This window comes from Protopterus annectens, chromosome 9.part0 (genome assembly GCF_019279795.1).
Source record: "Protopterus annectens isolate FY-2018-M chromosome 9.part0, PAN1.0, whole genome shotgun sequence".
NCBI classification, from domain to species: domain Eukaryota; kingdom Metazoa; phylum Chordata; order Ceratodontiformes; family Protopteridae; genus Protopterus; species Protopterus annectens.
This window is the reverse complement of record NC_056743.1, coordinates 1,776,318,949-1,776,336,797: the sequence shown is the minus strand read 5'-3', so window position 1 is coordinate 1,776,336,797 and position 17,849 is coordinate 1,776,318,949.

Genomic DNA, 17,849 nt, shown 5'->3' with positions numbered 1-17,849 from the left:
TTGTGAAGTTCTTGTTCAGATGACCTTTTTCTTTTTGTAGCAGTAATTGCTATTGCAGTTACTTTTACTACTTGACTTTTCTTTTTCTATTTTATTTACTTTTTCATGAACGTGCATACTACCAGGACATTGCACTTCCCTACAGTTTGGCACCATGCTCAATATTCATTGCATTGTGTTCCTGCACCACCAACCTTTGCACTGCAGCAAATGCTTAATTGATTTGATAAATTGAAATATTAGCACTCAGAATGGCATGACATGTCCTGACATGGCAACAACAAAAGATCAGAAATGCAGGAGAATAAATTTTTCTTTTTTGCAGGAGGGCACTCCCCCCCCCCAACTTATATATGAATTTGCGAGATCACCATAACTCAGAGAAAAGGGAGTATACAGAGAAATGACCATCTTGGACTTAGTATAGGTAAGTTCATTTTTTTGGCCATTCAGTCTCCGTGTAGAGTGAGCCCTAATATTTCAAATGGTTATCCATTTCCCATTTTAAATGTACTTCATGACTACCACAGTGATAGAACTTATGTCTGGTACATTAATTAATGAAATCAGTACACTAGTCAATTTCCTGAAGTCATTATGTAGTTGTCATGCTAGGTTTTTACTCTTCTGTCTCGTTTGCAGTCATTAGTCACTTAATGTACAAATATCTAATTACTCCAAACAGTAAATGATGTCACTCTTGCACCAACATTTGCCTGCTTCATTCATACATCTAGGGCACAAAGAAAAATGTTTCTACAAATGCCCATCTTCAAATGCTTCTCATTACTACTTACCAAAATATTTCTGCAGTATGATGTCTGTACACAGCTTTCAGGTCAAACATCTACATGAATGTAGTTTGCTAGGGAATACACAACTGAGCAGATCTGTTTGGGGTCAGATATTGGGAGAAATTTTCATAAGTACACTAGTCACATTTCAGCACTTGGGCACAATTAAACTAGCACTTGAAAATAATAGTTGTGCAAGTTTAGGAATATATATATATATATATATATATATATATATATATATATATATATATATATATATACATACATAAATACACACACACACACACACACACACACACACACACACACACACACACACACACACACACAAAACTATCCAGTCACTTATGCTACAGATAGCTGAGAAAGATCTGATGTATATATACATACGGGTCTACTTCATTTCAGGCTTGTTGGCTGTTGGTGAAGCACCCACCAAGAGGAGAAAATGATGAGAGAAGAAAGGAGCCACTTTTGAGATTTTAAGTATTTTTTCTCTGTTTATTTGCTAAGTTTTTCTGCATAGCTGCCTAGTTTGAGCATTTTCTGACTTGTTAAACTTGGTTTCTGCATTAGTAGCTGTATTTAGAGCACAACCAAAAGCTGTATACTGAATTTCCTGTTTGCACTTAATTTTAAAATCGTTTTTCTCAAAACTTGCATATTTTCTGTCTTTGACCTAGCACTCTTGTGTGGGGTCATTTACTGCACTGTTATAACTTGATATTACTTGTGAACCTCTGCTATCTCTGAAAAACAAAAACAAAAAAAAAAATCTTGCTTTTTTTCCCACTTTTCTGAGATTTAAAAAAGTTCAAGTTACAGGCTTGCTGTTCTTGAACTGTTTTGTAAGTTTCTGTGAGGCCATTTTTGCTTGGGCTAAAGGAAAGTCTCTCTGTTGATCAGTGGCAGTGATAAACATTGAGCTGCTTCCCTGCCCCCCCCCCCCCGTGGGAGTGGTTACTGACTTGAAACTGTAGTTTTATTGGCCAAAAGGGGTCATTTCCAAAACTCCTTCATCTTCCTCTCTTAAAACCTAGTTGCCTCGTGGTTTTGGCATCTTTTCAGGCTTGTTGGCTGTTGGTGAAGCACCCACCAAGAGGAGAAAACGCTGAGAGAAGAAAGGAGCCACTTTTGAGATTTTAAGTGTTTTTCCTCTGTTTATTTGATAAGTTTTTCTGCATAGCTGCCTAGTTTGAGCATTTTCTGACTTGTTAAACTTGATTTCTGCATTAGTAGCTGTATTTAGAGCACAACCAAAAGCTGTATACTGAATTTCCTGTTTGCACTTAATTTTAAAATCGTTTTTTTCTCAAAACTTGCATATTTTCTGTCTTTGACCTAGCACTCTTGTGTGGGGTCATTTACTGTACTGTTATAACTTGATATTACTTGTGAACCTCTGCTAGCTCTGAAAAAACAAAAACAAAAAAAAAACAAATCTTGCTTTTTTCCCACTTTTCTGAGATTTAAAAAAGTTCTTGAACTGTTTTGTAAGTTTCTGTGAGGCTATTTTTGCTTGGGCTAAAGGAAAGTCTCTCTGTTGATCAGTGGCAGTGATAAACATTGAGCTGCTTCCCTGCCCCCGTGGGAGTGGTTACTGACTTGAAACTGTAGTTTTATTGGCTGTTTTGGGTCAATTCCTGGCTCTTTCCAGCCCCTGCTATCAAGCACGCTTTAGAGTGCTTTAGCGTGATTTAGCGCGGAGTTGCCACTAGAGCAGCATCGGGCAGCGCCGGTTAAACAAGGTTAAACTTTTTCTGGCTCCATAAAGTCTGTTCTTCATTTTTTCCCTTAGAACTGCTCTACTAGTAATCTAAACAGTATATCCCTTAACTAAAAAGCGCAGCACTTGTTCCTAAAAGCTTTTACTTGTCTTAAAAGCATCTACTTTTCAGGTTTAGCACTTCTGTATTATACAAAGTCCCTCACTAGCAAACCCCCCCCCCCCAGGAGTACCCACTTCCTTACTAAGTCCTCTCTTATTCAGTTACACTCCTAACTTCTAAATTTCTCTAGCATGTCGAAGGGCCAGATGCTGGCGTCCTCTCCTGTCCAGTTGGTGAATTTGGGAATATTGAGGCAATGTTACAATTGCCTCATGTACACTGACAACCCTCTCCTCCTCCCACATAACACAAATACTTGAGAGATGCAGCTATTTAGCCAAACTGGAGGCTGAGCTCTCTCAACTCAGGACTGGCAAGACCAGACAGGAGGAGAAGGCAACTACACACACCACAAAACCAGTCTCACATAAAGCTATCACAACAATGAATCAAACACATAAACACACAAAGTCATACTCGGAGGCTCTGAGCAAAAATTTACCTAAACAGCAGAGGCCTCCAAAGCAGACATCCAAGCAACTGCCACCTCATGACACAACACAGGCAACACATAAACCACAAAGTCAGTGTGCAAAGCAGTCACAGCCCTTAAGGCCAAATACAACACCAAACATACTTGTCATAGGTGACTCCATAGTCAGACACACTGACGTCCCACTCACCAGGCTGAACAAGGAGAGAGTCACAGTAAGCTGCCTATCGGGCGCTAGAATCCGCCACATAACACAAGCACTCGGGTCACTCCACAGCAAGTACAAATATGACACAGTCATTGTCCATGCTGGTGTGAACGACCTGAGATGTACCTCCCTGGAGTACATGAAAAGAGACATAGAGGAGCTCTCTGATTATGTAGCCCAGGCAGGTGTGACCCTGACCCTGAGCAGTATCCTTCCTTCACCAAGAATGATGCCACAACATAGAGACAAGATGATCAGCTTTAACAATTGGCTTAATTTCTGGTGTCATTCAAAAGGGATCCAGTGTCTGTCTGCCTGGGATGACATGCTTGACAAGCCACACAGCTTCGCAAGGGACGGCTTGCACCTGTCACCCCTGGAATTCCGGATATTGGCTAAGGCTCTTGCCACCCCCATAGTGCCTTTTTTAGGCAAGGCTCAAATTCTAAACCTACCACCCTAGAAAACAAAAATGGGAAGAAACTAAGGGTAATGCTGCTCAATGCCAGAAGTCTAAATCTCAAAATGCACGCTCTCGAGACCCTTCTCAGTATGGAGAACATCGATGTCTGTGCTGTGACTGAAACCTGGTTCAAGGCTCCTAAGAGCACCCCGGCACTATCAGGTTTTACCTCATATCATGTGTTCCGGCCCCAAAACCCAGACCACACCACAAAAGGAGGGGGTGTATCCATATTCATCAAGGATACCCACACCTCCAGGTTGGTGGCAATGCACGAAGCATCGGAAACCATCCAGGTGCAATTAACCATAGGCAAAACTGCTCTACAATTTGTAGCATGCTACAGGCCACCCTCTCAAACTCAGGAACCCCACACAGCCTTCCTGAAGACACTGGAGGGTATAAATGTATCTCCAAACACCATTATATTGGGTGACTTCAACTACCTGAATATAGACTGGGAGCATTACTCAAGCCCCAACTTTCTAGCCCAAAGGTTCCTGGAGTTCATAAATTCAAATGCCATGGAACAACTAGTCACCGTTCCCAGAAGAGGAGAAAATATACTAGATCTCATCATCACAAACATGGGGACAAAATGCTTCACACCAGAAGTATATACCTCATTGGTGAGATCAGATCACAAACTTATCTCACTGGAAATCCACATCCCGCCCCCACCCCAAACAAAAAAGACCACAGTGAAGAACGTCTCTAAAGCAAACTTCACACTACTCAAGACTGGTGTATTATCCTTCAAGGCCCCCGAGCCAGTGGAAACCACAACCCAAGCTGCAGAAGCCCTTACAAATGCCTTCTACGAACACCTCCAGGACTGCATGGATCAGGCAATCCCTAATAAAACCAAGACTCTTTCCACCAAGGGCAAACGTCCAGTCTGGTGGACCCCAGCCATAAACAAACTTTACAATAAGAGGAGCAAGCTGTTACATGATAGAGCAAAATCCATAAAAGAGAAGACACCCTTGATCATTATTAGTAAAAAAATACGAGCACTCATAAAATCATCCAAGGCCAAATTTGAGAGAAAAATTGCAATAGATTCAAAAGACAATCATAAGGCCTTCTTCAGCTATGTTAGAAACCTGGGTGGAAACTCCCAGATATGTGCAGAATTAGTCTAAAATGATACAAAGATCACTGAACCCACAGACATTGCCAACATACTGGCAGACAGGTTCAGTGCAAACTTCACCCCCCTCTCCCCCCCAAAAGGAGAGATAACTATCCGAGCGGAGTGTAGCCTCCCAGACATCTCTAATGCGCAGGTGAAAGCTGCTCTCTCTAAAGCTAAAAACACAGCATCAAAGGGACCGGATGGTGTCCCCGGCTGTGTGCTACACGAACTGAACGAGGAACTAAACCTGCATATAAGTCAGCTGTTTAATCTTAGCCTTACCACAGGATACGTGCCCAAGGAGTGGCGTACGGCAACTGTGGTCCCACTCCACAAAGGCGGTACCTCTACGGACCCTGGAAATTACCGCCCCATAAGCTTAACAAGCCTGGTCTGCAAAGCTATGGAGAGGATCATAATGGAACTCATAAACAAAGACATAGGGGACTTGCAGACATTGGACCCGACCCAGTTTGGCTTTGTCAAGGGCAGATCATGCCTTTTGAACTTGGTCGACTTCTTCGAAACAGTCACCAAGGCCATTGATGAGGGAAAGGCAGTCCATACAGCCTACCTTGACCTTGCAAAAGCTTTCGACACAATACCCCACTCGGGTATTATAGAGAAACTTACCAGCTTAAATGTAAACCCATATGTCACAAGATGGGTTGCAAACTGGCTAAAGGACAGAACCCACAGGGTTAGAGTTGCTGGCGCCATGTCAGACTCCAAGCCGGTCACAAGTGGGGTCCCACAGGGCTCAGTCCTTGGCCCGCTGTTGTTCGGCATCTACTTCTCAGAAGTACAGGCAAACATAGGAGGACTATGGTTGACAAAGTTTGCAGATGACTGCAAACTGGGCGCCATAGTGGAAAGTACGTCGGACACAGATATCCTTCAGAGGGGTCTCACGGAAACTGATAGCTGGTGCCAGAGCCATGGCCTGAAGTTAAATGCCAAAAAATGTATAGTCATACCCTTCGGGAAAAACAAGGTAACCCCAAGCTACCATATAGGTGGCAATCCATTAAGCACAGAAGAGGTTATCAGGGACCTGGGGACCCAGGTTGACAGTGGCCTTTCTTTTGACACTCACATTGCTAAAGTGGTTAGAAAGACCTTCTACATTGCCCACCTGATCATGAAGGGATTCACATCCAGATCAAGTGAGGTCATTGTTCCCCTGTACTCTTCACTTATCAGACCAATGATCAAGTACAATGCCCCATTCGGGATGTATCTCACCCGACACCTGCAGCAATTGGAGAGACCCCAAAAGTTCCTCACCAAAAGGATAAAGGGACTCCAAAATCTGTCATATGCTGCCAGACTGAAGAAACTCGAGCTCTATTCAGTCGCATACCGCCTGCTCAGAGGTGACCTGTGCCTGACATACAAGGCCATGTCCAACCCGGAATTAATGGACATGCTCCACCTCAAAAAATCCAAATCTACCAGATCCACTAGAGCAAGTGACTTAAACCTCAGCACGGATATAAATAGGACATGCTGGAGGGATAGATCTGTCACCCAGAGACTCCCTATGCTGTGGAATAAAATCCCAGTCCATGTGAGGCAGAGCACCTCGATGGCTCTGTTCAAGAGAAATCTTGACCAGTGGATGGGAGATCATAGGTTTACCCCGGGAATCATCTCTGTGTCACTGCTGGACAGAGGCACAACAAACTAATGGGCACAGTATTTTTTAACATAAGGGGTGGCGTAAGCCACAAAACTTTGGGCTAGGCTTATAAATGCCTTAGGGCAGATAGCCTAGTATAAACCTATGAACCTATGAACCTATGAACCTAACTTCCAATTCACTGACTTTCATTTCACTGACCCCATTTCACTAAAATTTCATTTGACTGACACTTCATTTCACTGACAGTTCATTTGACTGACAAGTATTATTAGCAAGAAAATGGAATATGCCCCCTTCCCCACTGTAGTGCGACCCTGGAGTTAGAATATATAGTTGGGGGAGCACAGCCCCCACATCGGGGGTGGGGGGGCAGCCCCCCACTTCATTTCATATGATATTGTTAAGTTTTGATATAATATTGCTTAGTAAAAGAAAAGTAAGTGGGGGGCTTCACCCCCCACACACCCCCCAACTATATATTCTAACTCCAGGGTCGCACTACAGTGGGGAAGGGGGCATATTCCATTTTCTTGCTAATAATACTTGTCAGTCAAATGAACTGTCAGTGAAATTAAGTGTCAGTGAAATGAAATTTCAGTCATTTGGTCTCAGTCAAATGGGAGTCAGTGAATTGGAAGTTAGGTGAAATGAAGTAGACCCATACATACATATATATATATATATATATATATATATATATATATATATATACGGTTACATGTTAAAAGAACATTTGAAACATCAAACTGCATATGGTCGAGACCATATGGTCGATGTTTCAAAACATTGATCTACTAGCATGTGTAAAAGTAGAAGAAAGAAATTAGTTAGCAGTCTGAAATGCAGGGGGGCAAGCCCCCCACACCCCCCTACTTAAATATGCCAAATCCGAGATCGCGCTACAGCAAGGAATAGGAAAACTTCCCATTCCGTGCTTTATTCTCAGTGTAGCGCAATCTCGGAGTTGGTATATTTAAGTAGGGGGTGTGAGGGGTGCAGCCATGCGCATGTTAAAAGATCAGTGTTTTGAAACATCGACCATATGCAGTTCGATGGTTCAAACGTTCGATCTTTTAACATGCAACCTTATATATATATATATATATATATATATATATATATATATATATAAAAATATGGGTCCACTTTTAAATTCTGAAATTCCAAAACCTAGAACTTATAAATCCCAAAGCCCAGAAGTTTGAAGTTTTGGAATCTTGAAATAAAATAAAAAAATCTAAAACAATAAAAACTTCATAAATTTGATTTTTGCATGGGGACAAGCCTCTCTGCACCCCCCACACCCCATGCTAGTTAAATATACCAACTCCAAGATCGCACTGCAGTGAAGAGAATGGTAAAGTTCCTGTTCTGCACTGCACAGTGATCCTCATTGACAAGTTTCGAGATACCAAAACTTCAAACTTCTTGGCTTCGGGAGTTAGAGTTTCGAGGTTTTGGAATTTTGAAATTTAAAAGTGGACCCATATACATACAGTATATATATATATATATATATATATATATATATATATATATATATATATATATATCCCCAATCCATTTCAGAAGTAGAAGAACTGGAAAGCTTTGTGTTGGAATGAATTAACAGTATATTTGCATTACCCATGGAGAGAGAGCAGGTAATAGTGTGGATACACAGAGTAGGGGAAAAAAAAGAAACATGGGGGCTTACAGCATATATTAGCATACATACATACATACATAACAGAGGAAGATATTGTGAGACAAGCTAGGTCTCTTAAAGATAATATAATTTCATGACAAGTTTAAAAAATAACGAAAGAGTTTTCTGACTTACTGTATAAACAAAGGAAAACAGTGGCCAGTCATACAGCAGAACTGACAGCCAAGGCAGAGTAAAGGAATCACCAAAAGGCAATAACATGAATGAAAACACAAGCAATTGAGGCTACCACTGGAACACAACAAAGGGAACAGAGGTGTCCACAGAGCTGGTCTGAGGGACGCAGCACTGGCAAGGTGTGGAGACAGAAGCAGAAGCAAGTACTGACTGAGAGAAGGAAGAAACAGAGAACCATGCAGGTAGGGAAACCAGCCTGTCTGATATAGCAAGAGACTCAGGTGTCCATTACTGGTCAGCAGAGGGGCTAAAGAAACTGCACTGGTCCAAAAAACAATCAGAAAGGAACATGGAAAGAGTGCAATGAATAGATAAGAAAAGAAAAGAGGCAGTCAGGAAATGGCAAAGCTGGACCAATGAGGGAAGATGATGCAGAAGTGATAGTGGAAATGCACTGATCACAAAAAGGTTGCTTGCACCATACAAAATGATATTAAAAACTAATGTCTTATTATAATGGGAAATGAATGGGGCTAATGGAAGGGACTGAATCCAAACAAGGTAAAAGACAGACATGGGTATGGAAGCCCAAACCTTCCCGATAAAGTAAGGACTTCTTTCAATTCAAACTGGGAAACAGGGGTGTAAATGATGTCAGGAAGAGCAGGAAAACAGGGCAGGGATACAAACAATAAGACTGTAAGAAAAATAGCTGTGAAAACTATGCAAGTAATAAAGAAAGAAAGAAAGAAAACAGGACTGGGATAAAACCCTAGCCTTGGGTTACATTGTAAAATAATGTAACAGACCAGGAGATACAAACTCAGGAGAAATGAATGGGTATAAAGAAAACTGAATCAGTAGGAGAAGAGCCACAGTCCAGGGGAATTCACACAACAAGCTGCTAAATGAAACTACACTATCATTGGTGGGGGGAGGGCACTTGAGTGTAGGCACACCACAGTGAATCACTGTTTCAGCTCAGTGGAAAACCCTAGGGGAGAGGTAATTTAAAGGCTGCATGGGGTGGAGTCCAGAAAAGGCATAACATTCAACTAGGCAGGAAATAAAGATGCCCAGGATATCTCACCTGGTAAAAAGGGGAAAAAGGTGCACGCAGGGGTTAAAAAGCTAGGTTGGATGTGATCCTGCTGCAAGAAACAACGTTTAAACAAGGAGATGGGGGTAAAATACTGAGTCCTGAATACCTGAAAGGAGAACATAACCGTGAAGCAAGAGGGAGTAAGAGGGAAATTATATCTACCATTAAGAAAAGATTACAGTCACAGAGACAGTTAAAAGGTGGAGGTGGGAGGTGTCTCAAAGGGGAAGAATAAATGGAAGTAGGTAAACCTCAGAAGCATAAATGCATCAAATCAGGGTACAGCGGATTACTTCAGCATCTTCTGTGAGGTGTGAGAAGAAATGAAGAGGAGGAAGGAAAAGTAGGAGAGACAAGTATCACTGAAAGACAGATTATTTGGGGAAGAGGATATGGAGGCATCTGGAAGAAAATGTGAAAGCAGAAGGGCAGAAATGCATCTAGAGAGAAAGAAACCCACAACAATGGTTGTACACCTTTACCAGAAACTAGCTAGTACAAGCCAGCAGACTGGACACTATACTCAGAAAAAGAAAGGTAATAGAAGGGGTGAAAGTCATATAAGGACAAGGAAGCAGTGATGTTGAGGGTAAGGTTAGAAAGAGAGGGAGGCAGAAAAGGGTACAAGGTGGGCACAGACAAGTTACAAGTGGAGAGAAGAAGAAAAAGAGGCGACACTAAGGAAAAAGTTAAATTATATTTATTTATTTTATTTGAATTTGTTTACATGGAAAGTCTGACTAAGCAACAGACCCTTTTTAGCAGAGGGTCAAGGAGAAAAGCTTCAAAGCTAACATTAGAGAAGTTCAATTCATACACTAATAATATTGCACTATGATAATAGCAGTTACAGAAGAAACTGGTTGTTCATTATACATTTTGAGGCATTCAAGATAAAATTTTAAAGTTGCAGGTCAGCTCTAACAGGCAAAAATAATACTATATACAGCACTGATAGTAGGTGAAATGCAGAAAAGGATGACGATATCTGCAATATTTATTAAGTTGTTATGGTTATACAGCATGCATCCAATCATATTTATTGAAGTTAAAGTGTGACAAAGGTATTAGTGTAGAAACCTACTACCAAAGTTGTTTAGTTAGGATATTCTGGCATTTTGATGAAAATTAGTCAGTATTTAAAGATAAGAATGATTAACTGTGGCTAAGAGGTTAAATAGATGTCAGATGATATAAGGTAAAAGGTTAGGATGTAGGTTAATGAAGAATGAATACAAATCAAGAAGAAAGTACAAAACAAAAGGATAAAGAAAAATAAATCAGATAAATTAGAAATAGAAAAAAGAAAGGTGGGACTGAGTCCCAGAGGAGAACGGAGAAGGCAGCAAAGAGGGGGAAAATAAAGATGAAGACAGACCAAGAAATAAGGAGGAAGCAGTTAAGAAGCTAGAAAGACTGCTGGAAATACAGAAAGAGAAGGTTCAAAAGTGGGACAGATCAAGAGGCACTAGAAATCTACAATGCAGCAATAAAAATGGAGCTGTAAAGTAACTTCCAAGATGGCTGCACACAGATCAACAGCATAACTTCAGCTCTCCCAGTGTGAAAACAGAAAATGAGAAAAAGGAGTGTCATTGAAATTTTTTTTTGGTAAAATTCAGTTCCTGGTTAGTAAATATACTGATACACTGCCTGGATGTCAGCAAAGAAGAAACTTGGAAAACCTGAAAGAAAATCAACCAGAAAAGAAGAAAAACGCTGTCTGGGAAGGATTCTGCACCTCTTCAGCAAAAAAAAAAACAGTTCAGGCTTCAGCTTTGATTCAAGAGATGGTGTCCAGTAATTTAGAGGAAAAAAATAAATCAAATGCACTCATTGAAGGAAAATATCAATTCAAATGACAAAAGGCTGGAAAAAATAGAAACTTCAACTAGCCATTCAGATGAACTGATAAAATTGAAAAATCAGAAGATGACATGAAGAAAAAGCTGCCTGAATATGAGGTTTATCAAGAAGAGCTGGTGGAGTTAAAAGACAGAGCACATAGTGAAAACCTGAGATTTTCGTTTCTACCAGAGAAACTGGATGGAACAGACTGTATTAATTTTATGAAAGACCAAATAAGCAACTTGACTAGTGTTCCACAGCAGAACTTCTTAGGAGAAAGGGCACATTAAGTATATGCTCCAAACCTGACCATGAGAAAACAGCCAAGACCTATATTAGTAAAGATGCAATCATGCCAGCAGAAAGAGTTGATCCTGACAAAAACCGTGGCAGAAGGGCAAAGTATTAAAAAATGAAGACAGCAGAGTGTTTGTAGAAAATTATTATTCCCTGTATACCAGGCAGAAGAGAAGAAGCACATTTATCCCAGCAATAAAGGAATGTTAAGAGGCAGGTGTGAGATTCAAGCTGCTGTATTCAGCTGTATTCAAAAGTTTTTTTTTCCTGGAGGATTAAAGTAATTCTGACCTAGAACAGACTAATGAAATAAAAAAGTTTATCCAACAAAAAACTGAATCAGCAGACAGAAAGGGACTTTGCTTCTCATTCTTCTGATGGAAAAGTTCACAGAGAGACTTTGCCAGTTAAACCTTTTCCAGTGTTCCAAAGGGAAATGCTTGAGAGACAGAAACAAGCACAGGAGTTGACTAAAAGAATCAGGAGTACCTTGGACCTGAACCAAAGTCTGGTTTTGGGAGATGGAGATGAACATAAAGAAGACCAGCAACTCTTAAATTAGTGAATAAATGGAAGACTATAAAACATCTTATCACATTTACTGGCCTACAAGGCATCTGCAAACCCTACTCTAATGAATCATCTCCATATTCATAAGTCAAAGAGTACCAGAAATACAAGGTCTAAGGACCTGAATTTTGTCTGTGACTTAAACAGAACATGCTAGAAAGACAGATACATATCCTCCTATGGAACAGTCTTCCCATCCATGTGAAGCTAAGTTCATATATTTTGGATCATAGGATCATAGGAAATTACTAGGCTAATGGCCCCATACCTCTCAACTGTACCAAATTCCTCAGTATTTACCGGTTTTGATGGCAAAATATTGGGGTGCCACAAATTGACGAGTAGCCCCCTTACTTTCTGAATTTCCCAGTCTTTATCTTTTTTTTTTTTTTGTGATTTACCACTTTAAAATTTTGGCTGATGTCACCACGCATCACCAGCTTAAAGGGGCGTGCGTGATGACATCAGATACTGTCTGTTGGACTCGGAGGGAAATAGGGATGGCGAGCGGTCTAAATTTTGCAGAGTCCTCAAGGTAAGAGGAAAAAACAACTGTTATTGTTGGCCTGTATAACTGTGTGCATTCCCATGTGTGTATGGCATTATAACCTTGCACTGCATTTAGTTTATCTGTCTGGTGTGTTCACCCATGCCAGTGCTGGTTATTGTGCTACATTTATTTATTTGTTATGCTGGATGGCCAAGTTTGCTACACATGCATTTAGTTTGTCCGAGTTTGCTCTGCTGGCAGTTTATTTAGTTTGTCTATCTGCTGGCTGGCCGTAAATGCAAGTGCATTTGATTTATTTTTTTCCTCTAAATTACTGGACACCATCTCTTGAAACAAAGCCGAAGCCTGTCTCTCTATCATCCCCATAAATTTGTTGATAATATTTTCTAAATGTTTCTGGAATCTTCATGTCATCTTCTGATACCACCCCCTCAGTCCTTACTCTTGCTATCGCCTTATCGGTCTACCTCCTCCCTTATTGCTTTATACTTTCTTGTCAGGCAATTCCTTGCTTCTTCTCCCACAATGCACCAGTAGTTTTTTTCAGTACCACTGCTCTATCTCTGCTGCTGTGGGTAGTTTTGTTTCCAGTTCCATTTTTTTAAACACCTTTAATAAATTATCACTCATGACATAGGAAAACAAACAGTGTCAGAAAAAAACAAAGCAGGTTTACATTTTTTCCATTTAAATACAATATACATCACATGTTTCCTTTGATACTATCATCAATCCAACATTAGAAAAAATGACTGAATTCCTGCTTCCCTTAAACCTCACTCTTCCTCCTCCTCCTGAACATTATTATGCATGTATTTTTCCCACAATTTCCATTTTCTTCTATGCAATTAGCTCTTTCCCTTTTCTAAAGATCCATCCTACAGTTCTTTTATCTCTTTTACAATATTCAATACCTCAAATACAGTTTGTATAGACTTTGATTTCCATTTTCTAGTAATTGCTTTTTTGGCAGCTATCAGAATTAAACTTAATAAGGCCTTACTATGTCTAGGCAATTCAGATCCTTTATGTCAGCTCAAAAGAGTAATTTCTTCACTTACAGCCATTTGCTCACCCAATATTTCTGATGGAATACTTTGTAGGAAATTTTTAAAATATACAAACTCATTACACTCCCAAAACATTTGTTCCCAGTTACCTCTTTCTTCTCCATCCGCACCACCATCATTTGCCATCCACCTAATGAAAATTTCTTTGAAGTCTGCCTGGAGTATAAAAATACCTATGCAAGGACTTCCAAGCAAAGATCCTAAACCTTCAGGACTTGGTTGCATACTTGGAACCCATACATTTATATCTTCCCTTGTATTTTTTAAATTGCTTTTCCAGTCTCTCTTCCCAATCTCTTCCAACCTCCTTTGATCGATTCTTATAGTTATCATGCAATATTCTATATGCCCTACTAATTATCCCTTTTTAACAACTACTTTTGTTTTAGATTCAACTAAAAACTGTACCCAAGCAGGTCTTTCACTTAAAATTCCCCTCTCTCTTTATCTTTCCTTCTACTCTGAGATCAAGCCCTGGTAGGGAAGGCAGTCTCTAGCCTGCCATCCAAATGTCTTCTAGGCCTCATCCCACTCTATTACCTTTTCTGCTTGAGTTATTTGCTCCCAATATCTTGGTTCCCCTTACCAGGTATCACCAGTGATTTCCATTTCACCTCTTGCCCATTTTGTGTACCCCACTTGCAGCCATCCCTACTGGCAAACTCCCTGTTCTCCATTCTCATACTGGCTTAGTCCTTAGAATACTTTCTGCTACTTTCTGAATATAATATTCTGTCTGGTTGCTATTATTCTCCTGAAGGATCTGCATCAAAAGTCCCATTCTCTCGCTCTCTCTATTTCTTGATCCTCCCACTTGCTTCATCATCACCCATTTCTACTTTGAATTATAATCTTCTGTTTGTGATATGTATATGAACCTTAACTTTGCAGCTTTAAAATATCTCTTCATATTAGGTAAACCTAAACCACCTTGTTCTATTGGAAGGATCAACTTATCCCACTTAACTCTTGCCTTTTTTTCCTCCAAGATAAATTACTTCAATTCTTTATTAATTCTAGTCCACAACAAAGGCTCATGAAAAATAGATACTGATCTGTATGCTGATTAACATAAAATTTGCATATAGAATTATGTTACCCTGCCCAATCTGGTGGAATTGTGGGATGCCAACTTTCAAACGCAAACTGAAGAAGAGACAACCAAAATATGGCCCTATCCCAGAGTCCCCCTGCAACCATTCCAATGTCCCATTACGTGGCTATTTCATCCCATTTACCATAAACACTAATGTGCATACTACCCTACTTCTACAATGATTATTTGGATTTTATTTTGTATTTTATAACACAAACAATAATAGACATCTACTAAACAAAGCAATACAGTCTCACAATGAAAATAGACTGAGCACTAAAACTTCTCTGCCCTTGAAACTCACATTCATTGAAACAGCATTGAACCCCACATCCAAAGAAAATGCATATGGCCAGTGTCAGATAAAGATTACCTTTGGGCTGTTTTCAAATCATAGGCCCCTTGCACATGAAACATGCATGTGTTCTTTGTTACATCTTCCAAACTCTATTAAATTATATTCCTTGTATAATACAACACACTTGTTAGAGCACATTTTAAATGTTTTGTTTTGAACATTTTTCCAGTAAGCAATGAAACAAAATGCATGAATCAATAATGAAAAAACTGCCCAATTCAGAACATTTCCATCATAAAAAGTTTACATTAAATATCCACAATCACTGTAGAAGTAAAAGTCATCTGAATAATTCCATATTAAAAAGAGATTGGTAACTAATGAAGAGGTTGCTGCTAGCAAACAGCTTTATATTTCATTTCATCTACAAGTAAAATGCCTGTTGCCCTTGAAGAATAAATTGCCTATGTTAATTTAAGAAAATGATACGCTAGTAATATTTCAATAGGGAATATATGACATACTGATAACAGGTTCATAGATTTTAGGTATCTCTGCCAAAGGAGGACATTTTCAGGACTGCAGCATCCACCCACTTTAAAAGTAAAACACAGTACAGTATTAGCAATCCATCAAAATACGGTAGGAGTAGAACCCACAGCCTTCTGCAGCAAAGCAAGTATACTACCTATTGTGCTACTAACAATGCAAGCAGAATTTGCATAAGCAGCTCTAATCTTCTCTTTCCCTGAAGAAATGTGCAGCACAAGAAATCAGGAAAAGCCAACATTTATTGGGGGAGGGGGTAAAGGCCCAAATCCAGGGACACACTTTAAACATTGCTTGTATAATCTTAGAAAGCTGCTAGCATAAAATGTGGTGTTACCATGCCATGTGTTTTCTGAAAGATAGGAAGACTGAAACTTAAATGGCTAACATTATTTAATGAATTCAGTTCTCACTGATTTGCCAGAAAACCATAAATTCTATTTTATCATTTATTTACTGGGAAAGTCTGATTTGGAACAAAGCCAATTTTCAGCAGAGGCCTGGGGAGAAACACTCCAGATGTATGTCTTTGGATTATGGGAGGAAACCAGAGCAGCCAGAGGAAATGCACAGAGAACATGCAGACTCCACACAGAAGGCACTTCAGCCGTGAATCAAACCAGAGAACCTCTTCCTGTGAGGCAACAACACTACCACTGCGCCATCCAAATTTTAAGAGGAATAGACCAAAAGTATGAGCCAAACATTCCAGACATTTTGTGAAAATTTGTACAGTTGAGAGCTATAACTCCTTCAATCAGAAGTGGTGGTATGGTTAGAGAACTCAGGCTCTTGCTTCTTATACCTAAGTACAGGGTTTGAGCTTGAATAACCCTAACCATCAGGTACTCCTAACTGGGGCATTTCACACACACACACACACACACACACACACACAGGCACACACTTAAATGAAGCAGAACCAAACCAGCTAAATATTGAATGCACTAGGTAAATACTGAATGCAGTGACTAAATAAATGTGTTTGAATGCAGCAACGGTATGATAACATGAATGCAGCCTAGCAAACTTGGCCAGCATAATGGCAGTTGTAGCAATCACAGACACCTAAATAAGGCTGAATGAATGTGAATGCAGCATAGCAAACTCGGCCAACATAATGGCAGTTGTAGCAATCACACACACCTAAATAAGATTGAATGAAGGCAGAACTAATGAATACACACACCTAAATAAGACTGAATGAAGCAGAACTAAAACAGCTAAATACTGAATGCAGCAAGTAAAACAGCTAAATACTGAATGCAGCAACTAAATAAATGTGTTTGAATGCAATGATGAAGGAAAGTAGAGTGGGACAGTTAGTATTTAAGACATTAAAGGAGCTCACAAAAGACTTTGCATTACCAAGAGGGAAATGTTAATGCTATTTGAAACAGAGAACAATGGACAGAAGAAATGGTAGCATGAAGGGATAGGAAAACAAAGAAAATGTGGAGAAGTTGAGAATGGCACCATGAGAGAAAGTGGAAAAGCAGTTTGATGGTAAAAACAGAATGATATATGAAGACCAGAAGAAAAGACAGAAAGATTTGTCTTGAAAGAATCAAAAAGTTGATGAGGGAAGGACCAATACTGTCACATGGGAATAGAAGGTTGGAAGAAATTTTTCAAAACAATATTAAATGCACAATATGCAACAGATGCACAGAAATGAGGACTGGACACTCAGGCTGATAGGCAGATGGTGCATTACACCTTAGAGGCTAGCAAAGAAATAAAGAAAAGCCAACATAAGATGTTAAAGATGTGGGTGGGGAGCCAGGAATGGTCCACATGAGGTGTATCTGTAAATGGTCCAAGAGTTCTGAAAGGATGCTGTAGAAATATGGAAAATATATTCCAAAAAGAAGGGGGAAACTCTTGGAACTTCTGCATATGAGGACTGAGTTAGAAGGAAGAAGGGAGTCAGGAAAGTGAGATAAGAGTGATTAGGATACTAGCCTCTGAAATAAAAAGCTTAATGCCAGTAAGTAGAAGAAAAGTAGCAGGATACAAAAACTGACATGTAATGTAGACTACTTGATAACAGAAGAAAATGAGAGGAGGGAGGAAGACAAAGAAGAATAAGTGGAGTTGCTGAACTGCT